The sequence below is a fragment of the Cervus canadensis genome, chromosome 3, assembly GCF_019320065.1.
Source record: "Cervus canadensis isolate Bull #8, Minnesota chromosome 3, ASM1932006v1, whole genome shotgun sequence".
NCBI classification, from domain to species: domain Eukaryota; kingdom Metazoa; phylum Chordata; class Mammalia; order Artiodactyla; family Cervidae; genus Cervus; species Cervus canadensis.
The window spans coordinates 46,577,774-46,605,088 of NC_057388.1; the positions used below are offsets into that span (position 1 = coordinate 46,577,774).

Below are 27,315 nucleotides of genomic sequence, written 5' to 3' on the forward strand. Positions count from 1 at the left end.
CTCTCTTAGGCGGTTATTTTGGTGCATTTCTCTTTTAAACATATCATATCATTAGAGATTCTCTGAAAATCAAATTAGATGAGTTTCCCCAAATATGTCTTCCATATCAAATATGCATTACAATGATTTAAATGCATATTTCCGTGTACCTCAAGTTCCAAGGGAGTAGCTTATGTGTGTATAAGGAAATAATTCAATATTTTACTTTTCTCCCCCACAAGTATTCCTTGTGAGACACACATAACACTAAGTATTATGTATGATTTTTTTAAAGTAATTTTAAGTAATCATAAATTGGGGGTTTAGATATCATTCATCAAATAACAGAAGTCATGTATTCTATGAACAGTCCAAAGTAGATCTTTCAATGGTCTTGTCACTGCTAAGTCTTCTACATGGAATAAGGAATCTTTACTCAAGTCCTGTTCTTAAAAATATAAGAATGTCATTCTTCACCCTTAATTTCATGCCAAATGTTAAATAGAATTTTGGTGATTCCACTATCTCTTTATGTAATAGTTCCATACATGAATTCTCTAATATATTAAAGTTCCTTCTTCTTCAAAGTGAACTTTTCACTTTTTTAAGAAAAAGAAAATTATGTTTTCTGAATAGCCTTGTTGGTCTCCTGTTAAAATGTTATAGTTGGAGCCTCAAGACACAGCAGCAACTCCATTAAACCACCACCACTGAATCACTTCTCTGATGTTCAGACCTTTCCTCATTCGTTTTGAACATGGCTTTCTCGCCATTTCTGCCATCTTCCTGAAAATTCTGGAGTCAGAGAAGTTTTAGAAGTGGCAATAGAATTCTTATGACTCATGTAACAAGTACAAGATAGTAAACAAATAAAAACTCTCAAAAATGTATCTCTATCAAACCATCAGCCAAGCAAAACCCCATCAAGATGAGTTTTTTTGGAAACAAGCTATGAAAAAAATTATGTGGTTTAATGGGAATTCATAATACAGGGAGAAATGTCACAGCCCTGAATGAAGCCAACTGGAAATGAAATTACCCTGGCTGGGTTGCTGGGAATCCCTGCCTCTGGGAAGAGTAGATTTCCACCTGAGATGCCAAGTTCACCAAATGTCTAATGGGCAGTCTATCTGCATAGCTCTTCGTGTATTATTCAAGTGAAAGCTGCACTCCCTAAGTATTTTCTGCTTTTTTTTTTTTTCTTTACAAAACGTTGAGAAGAACAAAACTCAAAGTCAGGACAGGATCACCCACAAGATGGATGGTATCCAGGGTTTACACTTAGCTGGACAGCTAGCTTAAAGAATCCCTGCTAGATTTAACATACAACACATCTGCCAGAGAATATTCCTGCAAAAAAAATCTGCTAGATCTGTGGTTTTATTTACAAAAGTGCGGGTGTGAACCACATACCCAGAAGACCCATTTGCAAATGAGCCCATGCGGGCAACGAAGAACCAGTGACAGGCACATCCCGTGTGCCTCAGGTACATTCTCAGCTTCAGGAGGCATCGCAGGAACACATTAATCAACACATTCAAGGAATGCATTAATCAACAGAGCCATGTCAGCTGGCATGCCCCATTGTTTAACCGTGCTTGCTAACGAAGGCACAGCGGCAATATCAATGTGAATTTCCATCATGCTGCAAGAAACAAAACCCTTTTCAGGACTGGCCCCATGCACCACGTCCTACTCGACTTGCTCAATAGAAATCGTTCTCTCCTGGATGCATGCTACTTTATCGACTCGCTTTCTGCAACAGTCAACCATAAACAAAGGCGCTCTATAGACCAGCTAGGTTTGACAAAAGCTGTAGAAATGCCTTCTGCAGATATGAAAACTTGAATCCTTCCAAGAGCTTTTCTTTTTTTCCTTTGCCTTACAAAATGAATTGCTGTTGTGAAAGGCAAAATAAACCACAACAAAGCAAAGCAAAAAAAAAAAAAGTCCCAGCATCTATTTGTGTCTGCACTCAGATGTGACGGCAGCATACTGCATCCACAGCAGGGGCGTGAGCCTGGCCTCCTGCTCCACACTGGGCTTCATTTTCCTCCTGGGTGGTTCCCTAGATAACCCTCTGTCAGGATCTGACTCCCTCCAGAAGCAGCCAGGGATGAAATGTCCAGATGCTGGGAAGAAGGAATATGATAAAAACGCCCTCAGAATCTGAGCACACAGGCCTACTTTTGTTCAGAGTTCTGTGGACCTGAGCATTGAAGGCTTTCTACTACTATCAACATTCGAGGCCTCGCTCAGTAGGTTAGGGTGCACTAAGTTCAATAAATATTGATTTTGCTCGGGAGAACCCTGAACATAAAGATCATGATTTGGAATGAGTAAGGGAGGCCATTTACAATGGTCTTTTTGAATGAACTTACCTCCAGGGGTAGAGCTATTTCAGCAGAGGTTGTACTGCTGGGAGCAAGGGTCACGGGACAGTGGCTCTCCTCCAGTCATTCAATGAGCCCCCAAATGAAAGCCTATGTCCCTCTGATGGAGCCTTTTCTCATCACCAACTTTAATTCAGGTGACTCTAGAAATCATGCGAAAGCTACCAGCCCAAAGTGCAGCAGGTAGAACACATTTGAGCCAGTAAGAATCTGTAAAGGTCACCACATCAGCCCTTTGGTGTGTAATGCTAAGTCACTACATGCCTCCTGTACTGAAGTGACAGACGATTATCTACCTCCGATTTCAAAGCAGATCTTTCTCTCTCTGGACCACAGTAGGAGGAGAGGGGAGGAACATGTACAAGTTGCAGAATTCCTTCTACAGACTACTAGCACTAATTGCTGCTGCCAGAAGACTATTTCACCTTTCTTACTACTCTCTCACCCACCTCCCACTATCTTCCAAAAGAGGATGCTGCTGTCTTTTGTCAGATGCCTTTCCACAGCTCTTCCTGAGATAACTACCAAACTGAGCAGCCTTGAGCAGTGGGAGGCAGATAAGGTGGGTTTCCAAAGAAAAATGGTTGTGTCTTGTAAGAATCATGAGGACAGGTTGCAAGGGGCAGAATGGACTTAATCAACAAAGGCATCTCAATCAGGGATGTTGCAATGACTCAGAGAAAAATAAGAGGATGTGTATTATAACTCAACCTTCCTAAAGAAACGCTGTCTATGAGATTTAGTATGCTTTCATCTGACCCCAGGTCACAGAGTGTTACTCAGACTCCACATAGAAATGAACAGCTTAGCACTCCTCTGGGATGGAAGGACAGAACCTCCACTCATCTCAATTGGCTTCCAGGAATGCTGCTGTTTGATAGTGAGAAGTAATTCCACAAAGAAGTTTGCCAGGACAACCAGGCAGGACAGCCTAAGTTCAGTAATGTTTTAGGAGATGTTGTCACTGAGTGGAAAGCTGGAGTCTGCCCTCATCATAAGTCAAGGGAAGAAGGAGGAAGTTAATAAGTACTAGAAAAGATCATTCCAGTTTTCTAGCTGATTAAATACCTAATCAACTTTAACTGGTATAAAACCCTAAAGAGGTAAATATCCTTTGCTTAGATTTAGGTCCCTTGTCTTGGCTTTGGTGGGCTTCCCAGGTGGCATCAGTGGTAAAGAATCAATCTGCCAGTGCAAGAGACTTAGGTTCAGTCCCTGGGTCAGGAAGATCCCCTGGTGGAGGAAACGGCAACCCACTCTAGTATTCTTGCCTGGAGAATCCCATGGACAGAGGAGCCTGGAGGGCTACAGGCCATGGGGTCACAAAGAACTGGACACGACTGAGGTGACTTAGCATACAGGAACTTGGCTTTGGTACATTCTGGGCTTCCCACGGTAACTGCTTTTATTAATGAGCTTTTCATCTCTAGTTTCATAGGCAAGTATTCCTTTTGTGGATGATGTTTATCTCCTAGGTTTGTCTGGCATCAAGTAAACGTGAAATGAAACTTATCAGCCTTAAAATGACTCTGGAGGACAAAATCCTGATGGATCTCTTTACTGTTGAATAGTATCAAAAACAGTACTCCCAGCTGGACTCTGCAAGTAAATATTGATTCACATTTACAAGTCAACTTAATTATAAGATAAAATCTTTTTATTGTTATCAGTTTTATTATTACCTACTCAGAATATAACTACCATTCTCCCAAGACATCTACATCATTTAAAAAAGTTAGTACCATGAGTCCAAGGGAAAGAACAAGTTCCAAACCATCAACCAAAACAATCATTTAATAACTCCAATAACTTGTCAGATTTTTCCTCTTCTGCTGCTTACCCAGAGGGAACATACCGTACGGCATAGCATGAGCGTAATCCTTCTTCAGATTCATTATGGTTACGATCAGGACCAAACTTCTACAAATGCAGCCAGAGCAGAAAACCAATATTTGCAGTGATTTGGGGGGTATCCCCTTTGTAACTGTGGTTGCTTATTGAAATTCCACCACTAACTGTCCTGCACTTTAGCTCAAGATTCTTAAGCCATGTAGAAGGCAGATTTTCCTTGCAAGAACTTATTTATTAACGTTATGATGAATGCAAATACAATTTTTATATGCAACCAGACTTGGGTAGAGGGGAGTGGGGAGCCGGATGTGGTGGGGGAGGGCTGGGGCTTCAAAAACCGTGGCTCTGACTGCCCACGTCTTTCGGATACCACAGCCCACTGGTGAACGTGGGAAAGGCTACGGAAAACTCTAAGCAGCTACAAAAACACTTTCTATTCTAATGTCAGAGGCCGAATTCTTGAATAGCCTGGGGACATTCTGAATACAAGTGTGCTTTAGAGTTTTGGGAAGTTTCAGGGAGTCTTTGTGAGGCAAGGGAAAGACATGGGAAGACACACAGCATTTAGTTTCCACCAGATTAAATCCTCCACAAAGATAAAGCGAGATATTTTCGTGGCTCTAATAGTGCCTGATGACTAAAAAGTTCACTATTGTCAGCTGACAAATGAGCAGCCAAGAAGATCTCTTGAGAAGAACGTATTGCAAAAGGTAGAATCTGAAGTTTAAACTCTGTCTAAAAGACAGAGTTTTGAAGTCAAGTTACTCTCCTTCAGTGACTGAATGAGAAAATAACGCAACCAGCCAGGAAAACGTCCCTGGGAGCCACCTTATTGAGCCCTCTAACACCTTACAAGGGCACAGGGCACTCCTTCCTGGCAGCCCCTCTGCTCGCCTCATCTCTGCATATTAATCCCTTTACTAGAAATCACCATTTACGAACAAACTCCTGGCCTTGTGGTCTTCCCACCTCTCCTGAGTATCACACAGTATGTTATTCACAGAAGAACTTGCCCAGAGCTTACTGCTGGTGCTGGTGTTTTATCAGTAGGCCACTTACCACTGAGACGTGAAGACAAGAGTGCAGCCATTTTGGAAAAGGACCAATGACAGCTTCGGGCAAAAGAGGCCTAAAGAACAAACACTCACAGGGCCTGAGTCCCAGTGACACAAACCAGGCTCGCTGGAGTAAATTTTACCTCTGTTATACTCACAAGTACAGCTAATTGCCATAAGACTCAACTATAAACTATAAACTTATATAAACTATAAACTTAAACCTTATCTGTTCCAGCGCTTTCCTGCAGGATATTCTCACACACTCCTTTCTCCTCACAGAAGTACACCCTACACCTGACAGCCACCATGGAGCCACCTGCTGCTGATCACGAAGTCTGACGTTTCTGGAAATTATCAGTGATAATGAGACAAGCCCTCCTTCTCTCTTGTTATAAAAGCAACTCGCCCCTTCTACTCAGGGAGCTGGTACTTCTCCCCACCTTCTCCTTTGTGCACAAGCCATCTCTTTTAGCAAAGAGCTTTGCTGGCCTAAGAGTCCTGTGGAAGTGATACTCATTGCTATGATATTGCTGTCTAAGGATGTGGAAGGGGCACACTAATACCACCATTACTGCAAACTCCTAGCTTCTAACAACTGTGATTCAGTGCAAGCAGACTTCCATGTCCCTGGCAGAATGGAGAGCTCTCTTACACCGCCTCACCTGGCAAGTGTCTTTATTTTATGAAATATGGACAGTCATTGGAGGGGGAGTGTCTGGGTACATAAAAACTTTATGAAATCAGTCAGTTTACATTAATGAAGGAGCTTCCCATTAAGAGGGTGACTTACGCAAATTAAGCCTTTTTGATATTGTTCATAATTACCTAACTCAGCAATGTTGCTAGTCCTTACGAATTTTCACTTTTTGAGAACTCTCCAAGCAGAGCAAAACCTGTGCTATTTGATTCACAAAGTAACCTTCTTAATTTTCAGGCTACCGATCTGGGGATTTCTGGTGGGCTTTTGAAACATCATAAAAACTATTTAGTCACATGTATTTAGTCTGAAAACACAGTGGAAGCAAATTCAACAGAGGCACGAATCATTTCCTCTGTAATACAAAATGACACATGGATGAATCAATTTCAGACTTCTCAAGGACAAGGGACAGTATCTTGGAAGATTTTACAACCTCAAAATCTTGCATACAATATTCATAAATTCCATGAGAGTTATTTGTTAAATAAAACCTAAGAGGTAGAGAACGAAATGCTGAACAATCACACTCTCAGAAATTCCTTAAGAAAGCTATTATTGGGTGAGGTACAGTTCTCTGAACTGTGTTCCAGATCATTAAATAAGATATTTTTCATCAAATTCAATGGCCTTTGAGAAGAAGGCATCATTGGCCTGGCAGAGTCAGTTCTAGAACTGATAATTCTAAATGATATAAATCAGACTGAAGTGAGCAGTGTGGGTGGGAAAAGGATTTACAAAGCAGAAAGAGTATCAAAGTAACATTAAAACTTTTTTTAAAAGATTTTTTTTTTTTTAATGTGGACCCTTTTTAGAGTCTTTGTTGAATTTGTAACAATGTTGTTTCTGTTTTAGGCTTTGGTCTTTTGGCCATGAGGCATGTGGGATCTTCCTTCCCTGACCAGGGACTGAACCCCAGCTTCCTGACCAGGGATTGAACCCACACGGCTTGCAATGGAAGGTGAAGTCTTAACCACTGAACCACCAGGGAAGTCCCACATTAAAACTTTATAAGCAGACTTTGGTATTATTTGGATTTCATGGTGAGACACATTAAAATCATGTACGAATCATATGTTCTTAGGAGATTTTTGACAGATGACGGCATCAAAAATAAAACTTTTCTTATAAATAATTCCTTTTAAATCTTTAATTCCATCAGAAACATACAGTTTACCAGCAGTACTTTTATTCTGCTGTCTACTTTCTAAACTTGGTATGATTCATGATTTAGTAACACAAAAATCTTATTACTGTGAAAGGCTGTGAAGGGCTGGTTTTCTTCCCTGTGTATTTGATCCATTTTCTCTGACATGCAATGTGATTCACGTTTTTGCAGCCATATCCCTACTCTCTGCTTTTCATCATACTCTCTGGATGGACAGTATTCAGTATGGCAACAATATTACACAATCACATCATTTTCTGGTATAATTCCCTTTTTTGAACCAGTAACTAATCTAAACCTTTCAGAAGATAAACTCCTACCTTTGAAGAAGATCTTCCTATCTGAAGAGATTTTTCTTCCTTTGACTTCTTTAAACCAAGAGTCTTCTTAGCGTTCCTCTGTGGGTTGAAGAGTGGGGAGAATGTTAACAAGACATTTGTCATCCATCACCACAGACTGTCGATACATTAACTCCAACTGACTCCCTGATGGGAAACACAATTACAGGGGGAGCCCTGCAAGGAGAGACAAATTATGAATAGATTTGCCAAAACACATCTTTGCTGGTTTCAATCAAAAGTGACAGCAGAGAAGTGACCAAAACTCTGGTGACCATACCCTCAATGGATCCCAATTGGAAGCATCATGTCTGTGCCTTTTCAGCTTATGGGAATGGAGGGGATATGGAAAATGCATGCATACAGTGTGGCTACAATACTTCCTTGTTGTGGGATGATGATGATTGAAATGTTTTACTTAGCAGAGTAGGAAATCTTCTATGTGTGAAAGGCCTCAAGATCTCAAGTGTTAGTCATGTTAGTCACTCAGTCATGTTCGACTCTTTGCAACCCCACGGACAGTAGCCCTTCAGGCTTCTCTGTCCATGGAATTCTCCAGGCAAGAATACTGGAGTGGGTTACCATTCCCTTCTCCAGGGGATCTTCCCGACCCTGGATCTCCCACAACACAGGCAGATTCTTTACCATTTGAGCCACCATATGAGCTATGTGACTGAATATGTTACCACTTTCTGGGCCTCCGCTTTTGCCTTTAGCAGGATTTTAGAGAATTATAAGAGCACCTAGTAATCAGCAAGCTTCAAATTTTATGAGCATCATAATCATCTGGGTAGCTGGATACATTCTAAATTCTTAGGCTGCCAGAATCAAAGAGGGTCAGAAAGAGATGATAGGAGCAGTCCAGAGCAGAGAAGACCCACCTGGGCTTTGACAAAGGGCCAGTTATGGACAATCCAGAGCCTGACCATCTTCAAGTCTCCTCTCCTCATCCTGAATGTTCCCAATGTTCCCTTTGCAAATATTCCAGCTGAGAAGTAGCCAGCAAAGAACAGTGCAGACCGGGAGGGAAACAATCACAGCTGAGTACATTAGGTCTCCCTCTTTTTTTTTTTTAAGACAACCAATTCAGGGACATCCATGGTTTTCTAAAAGAGAATCTGTGGCTTTTTGGACTTTAGACTTTTGAAAACAGAAGTCATACTATCAACCTCTGAAAAACCTTTCAGAGAAGAGAAACAAGTGTCAATTCAGGAATTCCTGGCTTAACTCAAATATGAAGACAACTATGAATCACAAAAAGATTCTATTACTAAAATAGAAAGATGTGTCATCTCAGATGTTGTAGTTTAGGCACGTGTTATAAAATATCTTCTGTGTTCAACTGCAAAAAGCTTTATCTTAATTACATGTAAAACCACTCATTTGATTTTCATTGGTTCTGATGCAATGGTATTTTATCAGGACAAAATGTTAATGGTGCAGAGGTCAGTAATTCTTTCTTGAAATTAAAATCAATTTTAGGATAGATGAGGTTTTCTTTGTCATTTAGCTCCCACTTATAAAATCTCTACAAGTCTGTAGGAAAGAGTCTAAAAGTATTTGAAGCTATGTCTATAATAATAATTCAACAAAACATTGAATATTTGATATGCATCTGTCAAAACACTGGATAAATATAAATAAGAAGGTAAGAATTAAATACGACATGTTTCATACATGAGGGATCTTAGTCCATGTACTGATGGGAAAACCAGAACTACCATCAGCCACCATAAAATGCAATGTTTATAGAACATAGTCTGAAACCACAGACTCTTGAGAATCCCTTGGACTGCAAGGAGGTCAAACCAGTCAATCCTAATGGAAATCAATCCTGAATATTCATTGGAAGGACTGATGTTGAATCTGAAGCTCCAATACATTGACCACCTGATGTGAAGAGCTGACTCATTAGAAAAGACCTGGATGCTGGGAAAGACTGAGGCAGGAAGAGAAGGGGATGACAGAGGATGAGATAGTTGGATGGCATCACTGACTCCATGGATATGAGTCTGAGCAAGCTTCAGGAAATGGTGAAGGACAGGGAAGCCTGGTGTGCTGCAGTCCATAGGGTCACAAAGAGTCAGACATGACTAAGCAACTGAACAACAAGAATGAAACCACAAAAGAACAACTGATTCTACAAGGGGGCATCAAGGAAAGATTTCCACAGGACATAACACTTAAAGATGGGTAGAGAGGGCATTCTCAGGAGAGGGAAGGAATGGCAATGACCAAGAGGGTGGTATGTCCCCACTAGTACAGCAATGGAGCAGCAGGCGCAGTGGTGGTGGGAGGCAGGGACTATGGCCCAGAGGGGAGGCTACAGAGGTCACATGCTGCTAGAGGGCAAGGGACCTTTAGCACTGACCAACTGACGAGTCTAAACTTGAACCTGAGCACAATGCAGTCCTGCTGAAGGTTTTAGGCAAGAGGAAAGAACAATTGTCAGCAGTGTGGTAACTGTCCAGGAGGGTAGAGACTGGAAAGGGAGGCTACTCTAGGGAATATTTCAGTCACCAACAAACAAGATTTTTGGCTTCTGGGTGCATCCTCCCAAAGCCCAACCTTAAGATGAATCAGGAAACACTGATGGAACACTGATTTAGGGGTAAGAACACGGATTTGGCCATGACATCTGATATTATTGCAAGAAATAATGATCCTTATTTAATTAATGGACAGATTTTGTGACTTCATTGTCCTAATACGTGAGTGCATCTTTAGAAGGGGAACTCCATCAGGTCAGCATGCATATGGGGTTCCACTTCTCTCCCCTCCACCCAGCCTTCTCTGCATCTTTCTGAATTGCTCTCCCCTAGGGCAACTCAGCTCTGCTTCTGGTCCTGCCTGGGGGCAGGTGGGGTAGCCTAGTGCCAGGTGTGAGACTAGGGAAACCCCTCCTGTGGCCTTTCCTTCTGTTATGATATGTGAGCCTTGATTTACTGGTATCCTCACATTGCAATGCTAGTATCCGACACTGGTCTGGGCTTGAGGGAATCAGACCCCGCCTAATGGAGGCACTGCTCCAGGTCATTACTCAGCTAGGGGAAAGGAGCCTGTCACCTCTTCCAGCCTAGAGTAACAGAGCTCTGCGCTGGGACTCAAGACCAAGGCTTCAGCTACTCATGCCAGTCTATTTCCTCTTGCTTTGGCAATGTCCTCTACAAGCGGAAGGTAAGCATTACGAAATCTCATGGGCAGAGCAGAAGGTAAGCATTCTTGGGTCCACTGACCAAAATAAGCCACAGTCCTTTATCCCCAAATAATCATGGTAAGGTGGGTATGTGACTCAAAAGGTAGACTGTTCTTAAGGTAGACTGTTCTTCAAGTTTCTTCTAAAACAAACTTCTCTGTATGGTGAAATCAACAGAAACTTAGAGAGTGCTTGAGTTTGCTGATCTAAGCCCTTTAAAAGTCTCTTTGCCCCACCTATTTGGCACCCTCATTGTGTCTGAAACACTAATGTCACGTTGCTGGGGAGCTGCTATTGAAAAATCTATATCACAGATGACTAGAGGCTACAGTTAAATATTGGGGAGTGAGTCCATTAAAGACACAGGTCGATAAAATTGATTTTACTATAATTTTTACCTGGAAGAGCTAAGAGAACTAACATGGAATGGCCTATACTATGTCCCAGATGCACAGGTGATACACCAATTCTAGAAGCATCATTACTGATTGGACACAGGGGCAGAAAACTGAAGCACAAAGAAGTGATGTTAATGACCCCTGTCACACAACTGGCAAATCATTCATTCAGAGCACAAGACCACTTCTGTTTGAATCCCCAACTCCTGCTTTTTCTACTTCTTCCTGTGGCTTTTGAGAGAGGGCAGGATAAACTTGCAGTGGGGATGCTACTGAGATGGAACTGACAGGACAGGAAATTCTGAGAAAGAGTGGTCAGACTGAGAGGATGGCATCAGAGAAGCTGAGAATGAAGAGGGTCAGGAAGGGAAAAGGATGGTCCACAGGGTCAAAACCTACAGGAAGGACAAATGGCAAGAACTCAGCTGCTGTCAGACAGAAGTCCCTGAGGTCCTGAGCTCCCCTCTGCCCTGCCCCCTGTTCAACACATCTGGACTAAGCTTTCCAGCTGTCAGCAACACCTACTGCACTAGCATTTCTATGCCTCTCTTCCAGGAACGCTTTTAATTACTAGTGTCTCACAAAAGGGGCAGGTATGAAAATACTACTGCATATGGTATAGAAGATGTTCTGAACATGGATTTTAAAAAGGAGGCAAAGAAATATGGTTCTTTTGATAAGTTCGCATTATTTTCAGTATGATTCAATTCAAGGTAAAATGCCCTAAAAAAGCACACCTGTGTAATTTCCCACAGGTTTGGTTTCCCATAAGCATCATGTGAGAAAATGATTTTATCCTTGCTTACCTATACTACTGAAAGGGGCACTGCCTCACTTTTAACCTCCCTCTGATGATGTAAACCCTCAAACCTTTGCAAAGATCACCAAAAGACTATGTATTAACTGTATTACCATGTCAGCAATTATGCTAAACATTTCTAGGAATGAATGCTTGTTACATTCATTACTCTTGCTTTGACAACTGTATCAATGGGCTTTCATCACTCTGACATATACTTAGGTCCATGGCATAGGGTAATACATCACTGTGAAGGATTATTTTTCCAATAACAAAGTAACAATTTAATTTTTTTTTAACCAAAATACAATCAACTTATCCTATTAAAGAAAGCCAGTTCTAAGTCAAAGGGTCAAGATGAGATCTGATGTAATTTAAAAGTTGCCTTCAGGAAAGACGAATAACATCTAGGTGAAAAATGTAACGAATCCAAAGGTCAAGGTACACACGGTAAAACAATTACCAAAAAAAAAAAAACCAAATGAATTCAATGGTGCATAAGATTAAAATTTTTCAGTATTTCAAGAAAGTGGATACTTGCCTTGGCCATTCATAGAAAAATAATAAAATAAACTTCCTAATAGCTCTAAAATAAATTGAACTATTGATTGGTATTTTTGGCATAATTTGTTTCAAAATTAGAATTCACAACATTCAATACAACCAAAAATCTATTTTGCAAACACTGTTAGGAAATAGTATCAGCAAGGAAAAATACTTGAAATCTCATTTAGTTTATACTCTTTGGCACAACTGTGAGGTCATTAAAAATGCTTACTCTTTGGTTTCTGTGAGGTTGATTTCTAAACACTGGCCTTAGGGATGATAATCTACCCTTCAGGGTAGATTACATCAAAATATCAAACATTTGACTTCTCGGTCCAATTATGTTTTCAACTGTGACAATTATTTCCTGTTTACACTCTTAAAAATATACAGTTAAACACTTTTCTGAATACCAGTTCTGGAAACCTTATACATAACAATATATTTATATGCCTGCACTATTACATATTTAAGTCGAATGCAAAAATGGTTTTGTGTTTTTATCACTAGGAAATGATAGTAATTTACAAAGTTATTTTTAATCTTTGGTCTTAATGAAACTCCAGTTGTATCAGTCATGGACTAAAACCCAAACTCTTCTTTCTTTTCTTAACTTCCTGCCTTTGACATGATCCTTGGACTGAATCTGGGGCTCATTCATACTTATTAACCAGAGAGAAAAGGATAAATAAACAACCCATTAAAATTGGCATTTATCTTTGGTTTCTCTGGGGTATGCCTGCCATCCAGCAGCCGAATTCAGTTCAGCATGGCAGAAAGCCAAAATCATCTTGAAACCCAGTTCTCCCCATTTCAGCAGCCTATGAAACAAAATATATTCCAAAAGCAGAAAGTACGGTCTGAAATAAAACAAGTTCTCCAACTAGTATCTCAACAAGATGGTACCCAGAGGGGCCCACCTCCACCACAACCTGGCTGGCAAGGGTTATGAGGACACAGAGCCCTGACTTCTAAGTCCAAGTTTAGTGTCAACTTCAGCCTACTCTTACAAGACCAATGAACTTGTTGTATACGTGTGTGTGTGTGTGTTATTCACTCAGTCGTGTCCAGTTCTTTGTGATCTCATGGACTATAGTGCAACAGGCTCTGCTGTCCATGGGATTCTCCAGGCAAGAATACTGGAGTGGGTTGACATTTCCTCTCCAGGGGATCTTCTTGATCCAGGGATTGAACCTGCATCTCTTATGTCTTCTGCATTGGCAGATGGGTTCTTCACCACTTGTGCCGCCTGGACTTGGGACCACCTCCATGACCTCTTAAATGTCAGGGTAGTGTGAGGCAGGGATCCATCCTGATGGGAAACTCTCAGGTGAACCAATGTATGTTTTGCCTTGCTTTTCAGAGATACGAAACCTGATAAATCAAATTAAACAGACTGAAGACAGATCATCCCCAGAAGCTTTTGCCTGTTTTAAGTGATATTGTCAACTGCTACCTTGTAGACCGGTGCAAACAACCAATGCTAAGCAAATTACACTGATGTTGGATAAATGCCATCTTACTGCCTGTCATATACATACATCATTGGAACATTTCACGGTACCTAGGACGTGCCACATTTCATGGTTTTCCAGGAGGAATAACTGTAGGCGGAAACCTAGAAATCCAGCGGGCAGTAACACTAGCCGTTCATCAAAGAGCCACTGTCCCCTCTGTCGTGTAGAGGGGCTGTGTGGAAGAGGCTCCTGTCCAGGGTCTATATTTCCAGACCCCCTTGAATTCTGGCAAGACCTTGAGATGTAAGACAGCTGATATGTGTCACTTCTTTGCCCAGATGTTTAGGAAGCAAGTGTGTCTTTACCACACATCATATCTCCCCACTGTTGGCTGGAGGTCAATACCCAATGTGACTTTGGAAACCACACGGCCTGGCCCATCACCGGAGGTCCCTGAAGGGTGACAAGCAGAGATCCTTCCCACCAAGAAGACAGTCTATATTACTAGCACTGGACTGTGACAGGAGTTGGAAAGGAACTCTACTTCTTTAGAAAGGAACGTGTTTCTACGGTTCAAGGGTTTGTTACAACTGCTAGCTCTGCCCTGTCTAATACAGTCAGCATGCCATGAACACAACAGAAACTTTAAATTAAATCTATCCCCTCGTTGATCCCTTTCCTGTGTCTATAACCTAAGAGGAACAGATTTAATTTTATAATATTAGTATATTCAGAGCAGTAGGGCAAGAGTGATTAAAGGATGTTAAATAAGTCCTCTTAAAGACAGTTAAAATAACTGTTTACTTCACTGAGGGAAGAAAAAGCTTAAAGGAGGCTGGTTGAACTGTCAATATATGTCAATGAACATAAAATCTTAAAAATTTTATATCACAGATAGTGAGAAACTATTTCTCAACTTCATTGACTATAAACCAAACAAATACAGAAGATTTAAGGTGATGGTATAAAAAATAACACTGTACCTAGAACACAGGTAAGATTGAAAATAGAGTTTTTCTAATTTACGGGCACTGGGGAGGAATGGTGGGAGGGATAAACTGGGAGGTTGAGATCGACATATCCACACCACTGTATATAAAATAGATAACTAATAAGGACCTACTGCATAGCGCAGGGGCTCTTCTAGTTCTCAAAACTCTGTAATGACCTATATGGGAACAGAATGTGAAAGAGTGGATATATGTATATGGATAATGGATACACTTTGTGGTACAGCAGAAACTAACACAACATTGCAAATCAACTATAATCCAATATTTTTTTTTTTAATGGCTACAGCAGAATAGTAAGTACTGAGTTAAAACCTCGGCTTTTAAAATTCATCATCTCTCTGATCCATTGAAAGCAAATTAAGCTTTTTTGAAAAAAGAAAAGAAAACAGAGAGTTTTTGAGAGAATCTGACTCTTTGCAGGCAAGGATGGAAATCTACTCTTGTAACAGGCACCTCAGGGGGTCCTGAGGGATGCGGCCCTGGGCCACACCACGGGAAACATGGTAAAGATGGCTAAACTGGGAAAGAGGCCACTTTGTGAGGCTGTCACATTTCCTTCCTAGAGGAAAGTAGAACTGGGAAGGTTTCTCATCCACAGGGTGGAATACAAACTCTTTCAGCAAACACTACAGAGCTCTAGGAATCCAGACAACTTAAAGACATGATCCCAATCCTTAAGCAGCTCACAGTTTTAGAAGAGTGACAGTGAGTGTATATCTGTGTATACATGTGTGTGTGTGTGTGTGTGTGTGTGTGTGTGTGTGTGTGTAGAGAAAAGAGGAAACCCAGATGATTCCATGTTAAACTAGGAGAGATGAGAGCTTATCCATGGGTGGGCAGATGTCTTCCAGCATGGTCCCTGGTTCTCTCCAAGGCATCCTTGTCCTGGAACACAGTCTCCAGATAATGTTACCACCCACCAAGATACACAATGAAACAGAGGCACCCAACCCTATTCTCGAAGCGAAAGCAGTTCACTTTTCTATGTTTTATATATCAAACTTCTATGTGAAGTGATGAAAAGAAAAGATTCCAAGGGAAATTTTAAAAGTTTTATAAAACCACATGGCAGTGTGGGGAGTCACTTGTTTAATGGGTAGCTTCAGTCTGGGATGATGAAAAACTTCTGGAGACAGATGATAGTGATGGTCATACAATGGGAATGGGATTATCACCCCTGAACTACACATTTAAAAATAGTAACTTTTACATTATATATGGGCTTCCCTGGTTGCTAAGTGGTAAAGAATCCCTGCAATGCAGGAGACTTGCAGGAGACATGGGTTCGATCCCTGGGTAGGGAAGATCCGCTGGAGAAGGAAATGGCAAGTATTCTTGTATTCTAGTATTCTTGCCTGGAGAATCCCATGGACGAAAGAGCCTGACAGGCTATAGTTCTTGGGGTCGCAAAGAACTGGACATGACAGAGTGACTAGACAACAACAAATAGACTTCCTTCTAATTCCATTAAATGAATGAATATAGGATAGTTGCCAGAAAAAAAAAAATTCAAAGTACACCTCATACTCTCCCATCAATATACTCTGTGTCCTTGAAAAGTCAGGCAAGCATTAATCTATTCAACAAATATTTAATAAGCAATTACTATGCCCTAGACACTATTCTAGGTACTGAAGATAGAGTAGCGCACACAATAAAATTCTACCATCATAGAGCATTTATTTATTTATCCTCTCAATAAATATTAGTTAAATGGCTATGACTTGCCAAGGCCTATGCTGGGCACTGGAGATACAATGGTGAAAATACAATGAAAAAATCCACAAACCAAACCCCTTCTTGCCCTCATGAAGCTTCTAGGCAACTGCAGGAGACAGATATTGATCAAATAATCATAGAAATGAATCTACAATAATAATTCTTTTTTTTCCTTTTCACCTAGAACTCTACTGAACAACATATTAACCATTTTATAACAATTCTTAAAAGTCTTCAGTGCAGCGCTGCATGGGGCTCCTGGTGTGTGGTGATGGAACTGGCTTTGTCAAGGAGGCTGGTCTTCCTGAAGGAAACAATGTCGGGGCTGGGATGTAAGAAATGGACCTGGGAAGAAGGGTGGCCTGAGCACAGCAGAGGCAAAGGTGAGCAGCCCCGGCGAGGCTGGAGAAGCAGGCAGAGGCCCAGCCCCGCAGAGCCCTGGAGATCCTTCAGTCTTTACCTCAAGCATCATGGGGAGCCCCAGATGCACTTTAATGAGGCTAAGGGTAGGAAAGGAATGATTTCATTAGAAATAATACTTATTTTGCTGCTTTAACGATTTTAAAACAACAAAGTGAAAATGAGGGCAAAAGCAAGTGAATTCCTGTACAGTTACAAAAACAGGTGAAGCTCTGAAGCTTTCAGATGAAAGGCAGTAGTTAACATATCAAAGATCATCGTGGTCAGATGAGAAATTAGAAACGGCCCTCTGTTTTTTAATTCTTTTGTGTTGATCAAAACATAGAGTCTCTTACATTTCTACTGTATACTCTACTAATGAAGTAGAACTTGATTAAAAGTGAGTCACCTGAATTTGCAAGCCTGACAAATTAAGTTGCACACACTTGATTAACACTGTTTCTAGTGGATACTTTGCGGGGCGGGGCGCAGGGTGGGACATAAGTGAAACTATTTGATGAAAAGAAATGAAGTATATTAAACTTCACAAAATATGATTACTTGGCATCTTTCATTAACATGTAAAGTGAAACGGGTCAGTTAACTAAATATTGTCCTAGCTTGATTAATATTTATGGACGTGAACAAAGACTCAAACGCATAGTGTTTCTTCCTTTAAAATATGGTCATCAATGCTAATATATGCTGCTGAATGGGAAAAACATTCAAATTGGCATAATGCTGTGTGCTAAGAGCACATATATAAGGGAAAAGGAAAAACTCTACCTTTTGTATATAGGTTTGCCATATGCTCCCTCTTTTAATTTGCACAGATTTAAACATTCAGTAAGTAGGTGACAGAAATTTCTGCATTTCAAATTCTGGAAAAAAATAGGAATAAGGAAACATCAAACTCGTGACTGTGTCATTGAGCTGCTCTGACCCCAGAACAACACAGTTCATCCCAGACTATCTCTCAAACTTCAGAAAAGGTGTATAGACTTGATCCATATGACGTGCACAATCCACCTTTTCACCAAACTCATGATACAATTCAGATCTGTCAATTCACTGTTCTGCCTAAGTTACCATAAGAATGCAATGTAAACAGCCAGAAGAATGCTCTCAAAGATGCTTTACCCACATTTTATTATAAACTACCAAAGCCTTCTTGATTTTAAAGGTCCCAGTGACTAATGACAGACTATTTGCAGAGGCCTTTACATCTATCACCTTTAGGGACACAGCCTTACAAATATCTTAATTTTAAAGTTTAATCTGACTTGATTTAAATCCTAGTAATTACCCAGGTTTGATCCCTGGGTTGGGGAGATCCCCTGGAGAAGGGAATGGCTATCCATTCCAGTATTCTTGCCTGGAGAATTCCATGGACAGAGAAGCCTGGAAAGCTACAGTCCATGGGGTTGCAAAGAATCAGACACGACTGCAGTGACTAACACTTAAAAAAAAAAATTATATTCTAACAATTCACACTTTGATCCTACACATTTAAAAATAACTTTCAAATTGCATGTGCAAAATTCTTCTAATTTTTAAAGCAAAGTTTTAAATGCCCAATTAAGTTGTCCATTGTTACCAAAACTCTAGTTTGCAGTCTTAGCAGATGTTACAAATAATAAGTCAGACTGTAAAGAAAGGGATGAAAATGCAATAAATCAGATTTAGGGCCAGTAAAGAATAATGAATGCATTAAGCAATTAAGAGTATAATTTGTGCATCTTTTGTTGTTGGTGCTAAACCTATCTCACTATACAGAAAAAATGAGAAGATGTCTGAAAAACTTTCAAACATTCAGATAAAGACTAGACATTTCTTTCTTCTCTCTTTATCTTAGATATCAGTTCTCAAAGCTGGCAAGCCCTTTTGGTTTCAAAATTTTCTTTAGATGCTCTAGTTTTCTAGTCTCTTGTCGATACAGACATGAATTCACAAGTAGGCTCCTCACTTTTACTTTTCCCCACAACTTCCTGAGCAGTTGCCATGCTCACTGAACTGAATTTGCTGTCTTTTCATAGCACTGCTCTGCAAAGGAATGAAGCAGAACAGAAAGAAAATCAAATGGGTTCCAAACACAACTCTGATGTCACTCTCGAGACTGTGACTCTGTTTCCCGTAATACTGATTGGCACCCGAGACCGCCCCATGAGGATTTCTGCCTCCATTTCTTAGTTGTCTATACAAGCGCTAATTTTCCTTTTTTTCTTTTTAAAAATTTATTTCCCAAAGAGCTTCAGAACTGGCATTAGGTACTATCTGCTATCTATCTACTGGCCCTGTGGCATGTGGGATCTTAGTCCACTGACCAAGGACCCAACCCGCACCTCCTGCACTAGAAGCAGGAGTCTTTTTTTTTTTTTCATTTATTTTTATTAGTTGGAGGCTAATTACTTTACAATATTGTAGTGGTTTTTGTCATACATTGATATGAATCAGCCATGGATTTACATGTATTCCCCACCCCAATCCCCCCTCCCACCTCCCTCTCTACCCGGTCCTTCTGGGTTTTCCCAGTGCACCAGGCCCGAGCACTTGTCTCATGCATCCAACCTGGGCTGGTGATCTAAGCAGGGAGTCTTAACCCCTGGACCACCAAGGAAGTCCCTGCAAGCACTAATTTTCAACGTTAGTTTTTACACTGATTTTTAAGCCAGAGAGAACTTTCTGAGCAAGAAAAGAAAAAACAAAACAAAAAAGCAGAGGAATCTAACAGGATTTCAATTATGGCCTGGAAGAACCTCCAATCACACCTAAGCCCACCAATACAGATTTCTCCCTAGCAGTCTCTAGGCAGAGTGGCCTAATCCTGATCAATACCAAAATGGCTCTGGGAGTTTCAAGTCTCTAAATCAGCCTCTCAACTTGAGAATCTGAAATTCTTGGTCTTATAGAAATCACAATACTATTAGTTCCAGATCACTGACCAAAGTCAAGACCAAATATGAAGCTGTCCATTTAAAAAGAGGTCATCTTTAATGCAACATGATCTGTATTAAATGAGACATTATTTCTAAATAAAGCAATCAAATTATGAATTCAATAGCTTACCAGGTGACAAAATAGCTTACCTCACTGTGTACAAAATGGGGTTAATAATCCTGACCTAGCTCCTAAGGTCTCTAGGGACAATTCATTTAAGAGTTGTCCAAGTGCTGTATAAATGTTACTGGTGTTATGAAAGCTTGGTTTTATTGTCATCAGAACACTACCATCATGAAAAGGAATTTAGAGGTTTGGTCAGAGGTGAATAAACAAAGCAAAGTCTATGCTAATACAAGTACCCTCTGACCCTGGATCACTGAACTTTGAAAAATCACACAGATCAGAATGTAAATGAAGTTTGCATTTTCAGAGACACAGTTTTTGTTACTTTATTTCCTATTCAAGTTCTCTGCTTTGAAATCATTACTTTGGAAGCAAAACAACCAATTCCATTTTCAATTTCCACCTCCCCACCGTTCCCCTCCTTTTTTGCATTATTCTCATTGCTATTCCCAGCATCATTTGCATTAAAGCATGACACTGCAGGCATCCAAGGCCTTTCTTTCTGAATCAACTATTCGGCACACCCAGGAAACATGCCTGTCAGTACACATGGGATGGGTAGACACCAGTCTTCTTTAAGGGTTGTTTTTTTTTTTTTTTTCATATCGTATGATTCCTAGACTTTCAGTTTCCTTTCCCCAGTTAACCTTCCATGACTCATTTGTTTATTTGGTAAATAGTAACTGAGTACCTAGTATGTACCAGGCATGTCTTAGGTGCTGGAGAAAACAGTGACTAAACAGGGCAGAAATCCTGGCTCTCATATAACTTATATTCCATGGGGTGAAGACAAGCAGAAAGCAAAATAAATAATTCAATAGACAGAATATGTTAGAATGAAAAAACAACGTATGGTGAGAGGATGGGAGGGCAGAGATGGGGAGTTGTTGACATTTTACATATGATGGTCAGGGGAAAACTCCTTGAGAATGTGTGATCTCAGTAAAGATTTCAGGAAGGTGAGTATGAGAGCCATTGGGAAAGAGTTTTGCAGGTAAGGCAAGAGTTCTAGGAAAATTCAGAGACTCTGAGATAGGCATTTACAAGTTTTTTGTTTGTTTTTTGGGGTTTTTTTTTTTTTGGCCATCCACTGCAACATGTGAGATCTTACTTCTCTGACTAGGGCTCAAACCCACAGCTCCTGCATTGGAAGCAGGGAGTCAACCATTGGACTGCTAAGGTAAGTCCCAGGAGTTTGCATATTTGAGAATAGCAAGAAGATCAGAGTAGCTGAAGGGAGTGAGTAAGGGAGAGAAAAGCAAAAGATGAAGGCAGACCTGGAGTGGGGCACCAGATGAGCTCGGACTGGTTTATCATTGCAAGGCCTCTGGCTTTCCCTCTGCCTGAAATGGAAAGCCCTTGAGAGGGGTTCTGAGCAGAGGAATGACATGATCTGAGGTCCATTTTAAAGTCTAAAACAGGCTGTATTGAAAAATAGGCTGCAGGGGAGTAGAGTAGAGACAGGAAGACCATGCAAAAGGCTATTCCAACAGCTCTGAGCAGACACTAGTGACTTGTTCCAGTGAGGGTGGGTGGCACGTAAGTAGAGCTTAATGGTTTTCAATTAGTAATCATAACCTTCCTATTCATTGTGCTATGGTTACTTGAATTACTTCACTCTCTAAGGGAGTATTTTTTTCTTTAAAACATTCTCTTCTATACCCTCCCTATTGATAATAAAGCTTCCCCTCTCATTAGACCATCTTAGACAGGTCAAAACATCCCACATTTGGATGTAGTCAAATTGGCAAGTAGATTACAGTTAAGAGATAAACTAAGGTGTATTACAATTTTTAAGAGTTTATTATTCAAGGGGCAATCTATTCAAATCAGGTAGCCTCCAATCTAGCAGATAGAAAGGGGCTCTGAGAAGCTTTACGAAATGAAAGACTTTTATAGGCAGAAGGGAGCAGGAAGAAGGAGTTATACTAGGCAAAAAGCAAGTTGGTTATTGCAAAGCTACTCTCCTTTAGGGAGCAGCAGAGGTCTATTAGGCAGATGACTCACTAGTGCTGATCAGGTGACTCCTGATTGGCTGGTTTACGACTCCATTTCTATGCAAATAAAAACACAGTGAAGTATCACCTCATACTAGTCAGAATGGTCATTATGAGAAAGGCTACAAATAACAAATGCTGGAGAGGGTGTGGAGAAAATGGAACCCTCCTACACTGTTGGCGGGAATGTAAGTTGGTGCACCTACTATGGAGAACAGTAAGGAGCCTCCTTAAAAACCTTAAAAATCAGAATTACCATGTGATCCAGCAATCCCACTCCTGGGCACATATCCAAAGAAAACTGTAATTTCAAAAAGATACATGCACCCCTACATTCATAGCAGCACTATTTACAACAGCCAAGACATGGAAACAACCGAAGTGCTCATCAGCAGCTGAGTGGATGAAGAAGATGTGGTATATGTCTACTATACAATGGAACACTGAAGTGAAGCGAAAGTCACTCAGTCGTGTCCCGACTCTCTGTGACCCCATGGACTGTAGCCTGTCAGGCTCCTGGGGTGGGTTGCCACGTCCTTCTCCAGGAGATCTTCCTGACCCAGGGATTGAACCCGGGTCTCCCACGTTGTAGGCAGACGCTTTACCGTCTGATCCACCAGGGAAGCTGACACAGATGGCTTTATCAGTGAAACAGACTCAAATAGAGAACAGACTTGAGGTTGCCAAAGGGAAGAGGGAGTGAGGGAGGGATGGCTGGGGGTTTGGGATTAGCAGAAACTATTATATAGGGAATGGATTAAACAACAAGGTCCTACTGTATATCATAGAGAACTATATTCAATATCCTATTTATAGAATATATTGATATAGTCAATATATATTGATAAATATATATCAATATTTATTATGTGATAAACCATAATGGAAAGAATATGAAAAAGAATGTATATATGTGTATAATTGAGTCACTTTTGCTGCATGGCAGAAATTAACACTGTAAATCAACTATAAACAAGCAAATAAAACTCTTTTTGTAACATTCAGTAGTAAGAAAACAAATAAACGTTTCTTTAACATTAATCACAAATATATGTACAGAACTACACATAAACATACCTAATGTGTTTGATGAGACATGCAAAATTAATACACAAAGATATATCAAATAACTCTTCTACTTTTTGAGTGCTCCAAGGTCTCAAACATGACAAGATTAACAAACCTGGCTTGAGAGGTATGTTGGTACCAAAGACAAGTGTAGCTAACAAGGACTTCCCAGTAATCAGGGCACTCTGAACACTGAAGGAGGCAGATAAGAGTGCATTCTCACAATTTTATTTACTCTAATGACACGGTAGCAAGTATTTCAATAGGGGCCAAAGCTTGAAAGCATTTCAGTTTTCATTTGAATTTCAGGGCCAGGCTATTATGCAACAGAGTATCCATAATGAGATTTCCTGAGAAAAATGAAAGGAACTATGAAAAGCAGAGTACAGTCAGGAATGACAAAGAGAAGTGTTGACAAAGTAGCAGAATTAAAATCTAAGAGCACAGTTATTTAAAGAGTAGGAAAATTCAGAATGAAAAGAAGGCAGCCATGGCAAATGAATGCAACTTGTTAACACCAGAAATAAACACTACTCTCAATACAATTCAGAGAAGCCTGAGTCTTAGGTCATGTGTAATATAAAGGGAAAATTTATTGATTGAATATGTTCTTTTCTGGAAATGAAATATAAATATCAAGTTTGAGCAAGGTGCCTTTGAGTCCTATATGAAATTAACAAAGCAATGCAAATTTCTCAAAAGAATCCAGTGATGAGGGAGAAAAGCACTAAAGCAGTGGAGACTTGTTTTGACAGAGAGAAAAGGAAAGAGGCATGAATCTCATGAATCATGTTGCCCTTATCCTTCAATTCTTTTAACATCACTCAGTAATTTTGGCATCTTTCTTCCCTTTTCTCTCACTCTCTTAATTATTCTACTTTCCAACCAAGGACTTTGACTTTAATATTTTTAATCTATCTAACACCAGCTGTTGCCAGCACCTTCCTATTAAAGGACTTAGTTCAAAGAGCCTGATCATTACAGCAAACATTGAGCACATGGAGGCTACAATGTTTTGGAGAGAACACTGGTCCAAATGCCCAAGTCAGAGTCCACCCTTGCATGTTCCTCCTTGCAGAGCTTGGAGCCTGCCACTGAACCTCACTTTTCTCATCCTTAAAACAGGGATCATAAGAACTGCCCTCTCCAGAGAGGACGCTCAAGAGGATCAAATTAGACATTGCAAACTGAAAAGCACTCTAGAGGAATGTTACTTTTACGGTGATCTTTACATTATTTTACTATTGCCAATGGAAAGTATCAACGATAACAAAAAACTGCCCCAGGAAAATAGCAGAATGTCTTTCAATACACTATTCTATGTCCTGCTATAATAAAAGTCAGGTAGCAAGTATTTCCAGGGATGTTCTAAAGGATGCAAAACTTTGTTGCATTAGTATAATTAAACCATGTTTCATCTCATAAGGGTCAAAAAACTGAGAGATGTTGAATATAATCTCACAGGTGGTCTTTGATGATACTTCATGAGCTAAAGCTAACAAATCCAATTATAGCATTAAAAAAAAATGTGCTTCTAATCCAGCTTTTCTTGTTTTGTTGACCTCTGTGGAATACAGGAGAATTAATACAGAAAACTTGGGGGAAATTCTCAAGCTAGTGCAGAAAGAATGACAACAGAATTCTCTTTCAAATAAAAAAGGGAAATGGCTAAAGTTTATACCACATTTTGTGCATGGAAAGTACTATAACTACAATGTAAAGAACAACAGGAATAAAGCAGATAAAGCCTGGCTGGAAAACTGTTTCCAGGTAATATAAAAATGGTCCATGAGACCACTAAGAATAAATAGCTATATGCAGGATGACAAAATACATTGACATTCTGTTGATATACCCTGAGAGCAAACATAAACTTTGAGTACTTACTTTTCCCTGAACGATGCTCACAGCTGAGCAATAAAAAAACACTTGAACTAAATTTGTCATGCTCCCATCCAAGTCTTTCTTGTAAGTGTTTAACAAGCTATGTGAAAGACACTGATTTTTGATACAAACTCCACACACCAGATCAGCACACTAAATGAAATCAAAGCAATGAACAGAGATCAGAAAGCTTGAGACCAGCCTTTACGGTTGGAATACAATTCTAATTTTGGCTTGGGTTTTAAACAGATCATTAAAATGCTACCTGAGAGAGGGGACAAAGATCCATCCCTTCCAGGAAACAGTCACAGCTCGCTGCCCTCTGTACAGAAACAAGCCCAGATATTACCTTACAGATGAAGTTATCTTACTGCTTCCAGTTTCTTTTCAGCAGCAAAAGGAAAATCTCAAACAGAGAGCCCTTACCAGCACATGTCTGCAGATAAAACACTGGCTTCTGATCCCTGCTGTGGCTGGACCCTGTGCAGTAAAATGGTAAAGTCCTCTCTGCAGTGATCCAAAGCTGCTCAGACCTCCAGGGCCTCCCAGGGTGATCAGGCAGCCTGGCTTTGTGGCAATACAATGGGGGTTAAACATTTCCCCATATCCATTGAGAAGCAAGAGAAATCTGTTTAGTGGCTCCAAGTTATTTAGCAAAATGCACAATAGGTGATGGTTTGGTAATATTATTGTTTTAAGGAGTAACTGCCTTGGGATTAGCAGACACACACTGCTATACATAACACAGATGACCAGCAAAGACTTATTGTATGACACAGGGAACTCTAGTCAATATTTTGTGATAACCTATAAGGGAAAAGGATTTGAAAAAGAACAGATATAAATATACAGGCACGACTGAATCACTGTGCCGTGCATCTGAACGTAACACAACATTGTAAATCAACTACACTTCAATTTAAAAAAATTTAAAAAGACTGTACCTGCCATATTTCCACCTCTGATGGGAGAATGTAAGGTGTTATTTTTAAAAACTTACTTTTTATTGTTTACTTTTTCAATTTTTTATTGAAGTATAGTTGGTTTACAATGTTGGGCCAATCTGCTGTATAGCAAAGTGACTCCTTTGTACATATATACATACATTTAAAAAATATTCTTCTCTATTATGGTTTATCACACGATATTGGACAGAATATAGCTCCCTGTGCTATGAGTTAGGACCTTGTTGTTTATTCATTCTATATACAGTAGTTTGCATCTACCAACCCCAAACTTCCAGTACACCCTTCTTCCTACTCGCCACTTGGCAACCACAAGCCTGTTCTCTCTCTGAGTCTGTTTCTGTTTTATAGATAGGTTCATTTGTGCCATATTTTATATTCCACATGGAAGTGATAGCATATGGTATTTTGTCTCTCTTTCTGACTTATTTTACTTAGTATGATAATCTCTAGTTGCATCCATGTTGTTGCAAATGGCAGTATTTAATTCCTTTTTACGGCTGAGTAGCATTTCATTGTATATATGTACCACATCTTTATCCATTCCTCTGTCGATGGACCTCTAGGCTGTTTCCATGTTTTGGCTATTGTGAATGGTGTTTCTATGAGCATAGTGATGCATGTACCTTTTTAAATTATAGTTTTGTCTGGGTATATTCCCAGGAGTGGGATTGCTGGATCATATGATAACAAAATCTACTGTTAACTTAAGAAAACTCTTAGAAATCCTTTCTGGTCACTGCGTAAATATTCTTTCTTTACAGGACACAATAACTGCTTAAGATGGGCTTGTTTTTTTTCAGGATCAGGACCTACTTCACAAACATGTGTAACCTGTCATCCAGATGACTCCCGCCAATCATTTCCTTCCATGGCAGCCTATGTGCTTCAAATAATCCAATGTGAGACCTTAGTAAAAACAAACACTATAACTCTTTTTCTTTGTTTCTTTTCTCCTACTGACTTGTTTCTCAATTTCAGTCCTCCCATGGTCATCAGTACTCACCTATCTGAGTTGTAAAAACTTTTAAAAGATTGACTATTATTTATTACTCTTGTAAGCCAGGTATTATTGATACATAAGTACACAAATAAAAATAATAAACAGAAGGAATTTTCATTAGAGTGCTAAATTCATCAGGGTTAGATTTCATGTTAAGAAGCCTGAAGAAAGTAATGGAGGGTGTTCTGAAATGTCGTATGTATTTTTATAGCTACGACCTCATTGTTGGCATTGCCAAAAATCCTTAAGCCACTTGTTTCTGGTAAAATTTCTAAAGACTATTTTCAAGCATTCAGGTTCTCTTGAAAAGCTTCAAGAAAAGGA

At 39.9% G+C, this 27,315-nt stretch overlaps 1 protein-coding gene across 29 annotated transcripts in view; it reads right to left on the reverse strand.

Annotated features, from left to right (window-relative positions):
- Positions 1–27,315, reverse strand: part of NRCAM (neuronal cell adhesion molecule) — a 331,138-nt gene that overhangs the window by 156,892 nt on the left and 146,931 nt on the right. For all 29 annotated transcript variants that reach the window (XM_043463091.1, XM_043463063.1, XM_043463074.1 and 26 more), the window contains exon 3: positions 7,467–7,544. The gene's annotated coding sequence lies outside the window, so the exon portion shown is untranslated. The remainder of the gene's footprint in view (positions 1–7,466; positions 7,545–27,315) is intronic.